The following is a 6000-nucleotide window of genomic DNA, read 5'->3' on the forward strand; positions in this document are numbered from 1 at the left end:
TTATAAAAAGTCTGTAGGTGGGCTCTAATTTATTTCTGTTTAACACATTCTACTGAAACTTGTTGAATATTGATAGTTGTCAAATCAAATTTATCTTTTTAGTTTGATTTTGGTTGAAGGTTTTAAAAATATGTTTGATTCTTGTTTTTTTTTTTTTTTGTAAAAATCACATATTTCTGCGTTAGAGTTTATTTCATTTTGGGTGTTTTAGTTGCAAAGCAAAAAAAGTGAATTTCAAACTGTATTATGGGTCATTAAGAACACATTTTGTAGTCACAGTAACTCTGAAAAGCTTTTTAGCCTAAACTAGATTTTATTTAAGTACAACATCAGACAAGAAAACCTTGGTTTGCTTGAATTTAGGGCAATACCTTTCAAAGGTTTTCACTTGTATATCGTACAGAGTAAACCTAAAATTAGCAAAGCATGGACAGATTTATACAAGTTATGTGAAGAAATTAGTTTCTAATGTAAATATTAACAAGAAAATAGTTGAAAATATAATAAACTGAATTGAAAACCTTATATAATCGTTCATAAAGTTTAATTAAGGAAATATTTTGGTTAAGGAATTAATTAGAACACCCTTATATTTATCCCCATTTAAAAGGGCTACAGTCACACAGTTGCTTTAAATGGACATGATGATGAAAAACTTACCTGAGCATTCTGAGGGAGGTTTGCGCCATTTAATCCTCAGACACTTTGTTTGGTGCCCCTTAATGCTGCAGTGAGTGTGAAAGCCATGCACTGCTAAAATGATCTTAAAATAAGTAAAGAATTATTAATATAAATGTATTTAACCTTAATTTGATGGAATGGGTATGTTTAGCCTTACAATAATGTCTTTAGATATTATGCACTTAAAATAAGAAACTACATTTGTTGTACTCTTCTTATTTTAAATGTACATTTTCTTTTCCCTTGGCAAAGTGTCTCACTTACCTCCTAAATTCAAGAAAAAAAATATATACTTAATTCAAGAAAAAATCACTGACTTTGATTCAAATGTTTTGCAGTGTAGGGATCTATTATCGATTTTAACAGCTTTTAATCAGCTTCCCTATGCCTATAAAAAAGGTCGACAAGTGGAGGACAATTAAAACAACTGCTAACATGCACAGGTCTGACCATCAAAGCAGATTGGGTAGTGTTTGAAATAAACCAAGCACAGCATTTCAAGAAAATATCTCCTATACCAGCTGTGGAGCATGGAGTTAGGAGTGTTATGATTTGCTTTTCTAGGGCTGAGCCTCTCCAGCTCTCAATCCACCATGAATTCCCTCTGATTTCTCTGGTATCAGAGGGAGCCTGAGATCTTTTATTAACAACTGAGGGGTGAAGTGTAACTAAAACATACCACTAATTGGCTAAAATTTGAGAAAAGCGGAGTCCAGTGTCTATTCAAAGTCCTGCTCATGATGTCTATAATATGCTGAGGGGTGACTCAAAACGGGCTGCTCAATCATCTCACAGCCGGGAGGCAGGACTGGACCAAACTTTCCTCAGACTGATCACATAGATGGTAAGGCTACAAGAATCATCTCAGTGAATATTGAAACTACTAGCTCATAAGGGGAAGGGTGTTGCAACATTTTCCTCTGCAAAAACAAAAAAAGATTTGAGTTTATTTATTAATCTAATTTAGTTTAACAAGCTGAAATTCTGATAAGCTGAATACTTGGTGGGATCTCCTAATACGTACAAGGCTGGAGCTGTGTAGAAGTCTGACTGCACAATGCACACACAGCAGGCAACCAGGTTTAATCCCACAAGGAAAATATCAGGGACTCTAAACTTTATAGTGGAACTATTTTTCTTTTCAACAGCCTTTCAGAATGAAATACAAGATTAACAAAAGGGGCTTCATTAATTCTCAGGTTAAAATACAGCCTTGAAAGTTAAAAGTTTTCAGAAAATCAAGATTGCACAACATTAAGCAAAAAACAGTAATCTGACATGTTTGAAGACGGGTTTACAAAGTGATAAAAAAGGCAGATTTTCTCTTTCTCACTTCATGGGTTTGAAACAATCTGTCTCTAACAGTTTCTAAATAAAATAAAAACACATTTTTGATTTATTTAAGTTTCCCTCAGGTTTCGACTATAATTTCAAACAACTTTGTTCAAAGCAGCTTAACAAATATCGCTAAGTATCGTTATTAGCACTAAACTGTGATTTAAGGTTAAAGCAGATCCTACGCTAACTCTGTGAAATCCAGCTCTAGCATCTGCTTGTTTCCCATCAGAGCTCTTGTGAGTTTGTGTAGATATTTGTGAAAATTTGCACATATGAGTTGTTTCAACTGGCACTTTAAGCATGAGTTATAAATAAGTCTATTTTTCATCATATTTGTGTAAAAGGGTAGAGTTTTATTCATGTACATTTTCTGTGAAACATGTTGCTTTTTTCAGAGATTTGCCTTAAGTGTGTTGCACTGTGATGTAAAAAACGAAACAGTATTCTGCTTAAACAAATGTCTCAGAAAAAAAAAAAAAGAGTATGTACAGTTCTGCCATTTTAAGTGTTGCCTTTTGAATGTATGCCTTTGTAAACTTGAATAGCATTCCTAAGCTCACAACATGCACAAGAGAACAGGTGTAAGCAGGGTGTCTTGTTATCCGTTTACAGCTTGGCCTCACGTGATTCATGAAACTGAAAAACATGTGGTTTTATATTTTTTTTCCATCTGTGCACACTGTGAATCACTGCCGCTTTGACTTGAATAAACCATAATGCAACCTGAGCCACATCTAATGGTAACTTTTCTATGTCGTTCAGATTTTAAAAAGAATAAAGACAAAAAGCAAGATTTCATGAGGTTTAGGTGAAAACATGTTTGGAAAAATTTGGGCAACTTTATGACATAATGAAAGAGTTCTTTTTAAGGGTGAGGGACAAATACCTTTTGTTGAGTATGTATTTCTGTGTTATAACAATTTGGTCTAATGAAGCCATTTCATTTGGCTGTCAGAAAACCAACTTTGTTTTTGTTTGCAGCCTTGAAGGACACCTGAATAAGCCTTTAGTAATTTAGCAAAGGTAGTGGCAGAAACTGGAAAATTAAAAAAAAAATACTTTATTTTAAGAGGAAATCACTAAGGGACAATTTGCAGAAATGCAGTTCTTGATTTCCTCTGACAAATTTCACTTTGTAGATGAAGAAAAAAAAAAGATTGTAAAGATGCCACAGTGAGAAAAGCAAACTCACTAAACTGCATGAGGTTAACACAAATCCTGCTGTATGCTATTCTTTTCCAACTATATTAGAAACAATAGAATGATGAAATATGACACAGCTGAAATACTATTATATAAAAATATTTTACCCATAATCAGTAATCAAATCAAACTAGCTTTAAGCGATAGACCCACATGCAGAGAACAACTCAGAGACCAAGGAAAAAAGTTTTACAGGTTTATTAAATGTAGAAGAATAACAGAAGTTGGATCTGGAACTCAGTGGACTGGTGAGCCGGAACTGGAAAGTCGGAAGGGGAGATCACAATGATCAGTTCAGGGACCGTAGGAAATTTGACTGAGGCTTGAATATTACTGGTGAGGGACTCACGTTTGATGGGGCTCTTGTCAATCCTTGAATCCAGCTTGTGGGGGTTAATCCAGAGAAGAGGGAATTCGTTGGAGGGCGGACAGAAAGACAAGAGTTGGACCCAGAGGAGTAAAGGAGCAGACTGTCTCTTGGATTTCCGAAGAGGACTCGAACGGATCATGTGGAGGTTTCCCCCTGCTCAGTGTGTTCTCAGTTAATCCTTCCAGGGGAAGAAGGTCCAAGTATTCAGTTACTCAGGAAGGCTTCCCAAAGCTGGCAAACACTCTGGCGCCGGGGTAGTGACAGCCCACTGCTCATATACTCCTCCAGTAATGATCCAACGAGCCGCAGGTGTGCAGGGAGGCCCAAGGACAGGGTACACCTGGTGGTGGAGAGAGAAAAACAAACAACCCACTCAAACTGGATTCCTAACATAGAGCTTATAGAACTACTAGATAAAAAAACAACCATCTTCATCCTTTCAGTCTGTGCAGAAATGATTCCCTTAGCGCATAAAGAAGATGTCACCAAATTTTCAATTAAATGTAAAACCTTTAATAATAAGGAATTCAGCACTTCTTTAAGCCATATATTCATAAACCACATATTTGAAACCTATGGCAGGTAAAAGAGTTTTAAAAATCTTATTATACAATCCATAAAGTGCTTATATTATGCAAATTCCACTTTCCGAGCATTAAACTTTGTCTTACTGCTAACCCCTCATGAAAATTATGCCCAAAGTGATATTTTGCTTTATTAATTAATGTTTTAATAATCCTCACGAGTTCATCTATATCATGAAAAGAAGCCTTTCCCTGTCCTGGAAAACAAGTGGGTGGCTGGATTAAAATCCAAAAGCCTGTAGCTTTTATCTCTAGTTCCGAGATTCTATCCTAACTTTGGCGGAGTCAACAGTAAGAACGCTCCGGACGGTGTGCTAAATCCGGATAGCCCTCTGACTTTGGGATGTTATTACGTGATGGACACAAAACGGATTATGCTGGTCAAATTGGGACCACAGTGTTCCATAAAAAATACAATAAAACAATGTTACATATGTTACATAAATGTAATGAATGCTTTCAGAACTTTCCCCCATTTATGAAACACTGTCTCCTTTTTCTAATGACTTTTTTACCTCTACAGTATTATTGGTTGCTGTTCAACTAAAAATGATTCTCGCCAAAATATTTTATAGAGCACTATAGCTACAGCTGTTATATTCAACTTGTTAAAAAAAATAAATAAACTCAGAATTACAACCACCTTTAAATTTTCCTCTGGATCTGAAAAAGTACTTTTTTTTATTATCTAGCTAATGTTGATATTGTAAAAGTAGTAAAAACTTGAGTCAAATTCTGTTTTTCTGCAACAAATTGACCAGTAAAGCTGATTCTGATTGCAAATCTGATAATGTTCTGTGAGCAAATGTCATAAATATGGCTATTAAACAGCAGAACCCTTCTTGCACGAGGAAAGCTTTTCTTAAAATGTATAAGCATATTTCCAATGACTGAATAGTAACTGGATGGATAGTTCAAAGGCTTTAACACTGACATGAGCTGCTCCATTAATGATTTATCAGATAAGCAGGTAACATGTCTGCATTTGAAAGGCTCTGCTGGGAAGCCAAGAATAAAACAAATCCATCAGTGAGACACCTGGAACATTAGAAGAAGCTAAACTTTGCTCATTTAAAGAGAAAATATGGCCTTGGAGAATCAGAGGCACAAAAAGGACCATGAACTGGCTGTTCTTTACCACTATTAGATTTAACAGCAAATAAACAAATTTGCATTTGTTTTTTTCTTAATTAAATCATGTTGCATGTAGAAAAAAAACAAACATCTGTTTTGAAATAAGATTTGTCTATAAACAATAGATCCAGAGAATCAATAGAATCAAATACAATCTGAAGACAGGTCAGGAAAACAGATAAGAACAGGGACAGGCAAGTTCTAAAGTCCAAATACAGAAACAGGTCAGGATCAGCCAATCAGAACAATATTAGTAACGCTGGAAATTTCTCAACACCAAAGGCTCAAGAATAATCTGGCGCTGATGGCTTGGAACAAGCAGTTTAAATAGAAGCAGAAACAGGTGGATCAGATGAGCAGTGATGAAAAACGGCAGAATAAGACAGGTGAATTAAATGAGCAATTAAGCCAGCCATCAGTGCCAAGATCCTGACACACGACCAAAAAAATGATCTATATAGAAGCAGAAATGTATTTAATGTAAAAACTGTTGCTTCGGGGGTTCCCAGTCGTTAAATTAATACCATTTTAATTTATTACATTAAAACTAGCCCTCTGGAAAAACAGGTTATGTCATGATCGGTTTAAAGAATCTGACCCACATGCAGAGAAACCACTCGGAGAACACGGAGAAAAGTTCAACAGGTTTATTTGTAGCGATGTGAAGGGAGGTTGGATCTGGAAGGGGAG

This window comes from Cyprinodon tularosa, unplaced genomic scaffold (genome assembly GCF_016077235.1).
Source record: "Cyprinodon tularosa strain WSP-4 unplaced genomic scaffold, ASM1607723v1 ctg97, whole genome shotgun sequence".
In the NCBI taxonomy this organism is placed as follows: domain Eukaryota; kingdom Metazoa; phylum Chordata; class Actinopteri; order Cyprinodontiformes; family Cyprinodontidae; genus Cyprinodon; species Cyprinodon tularosa.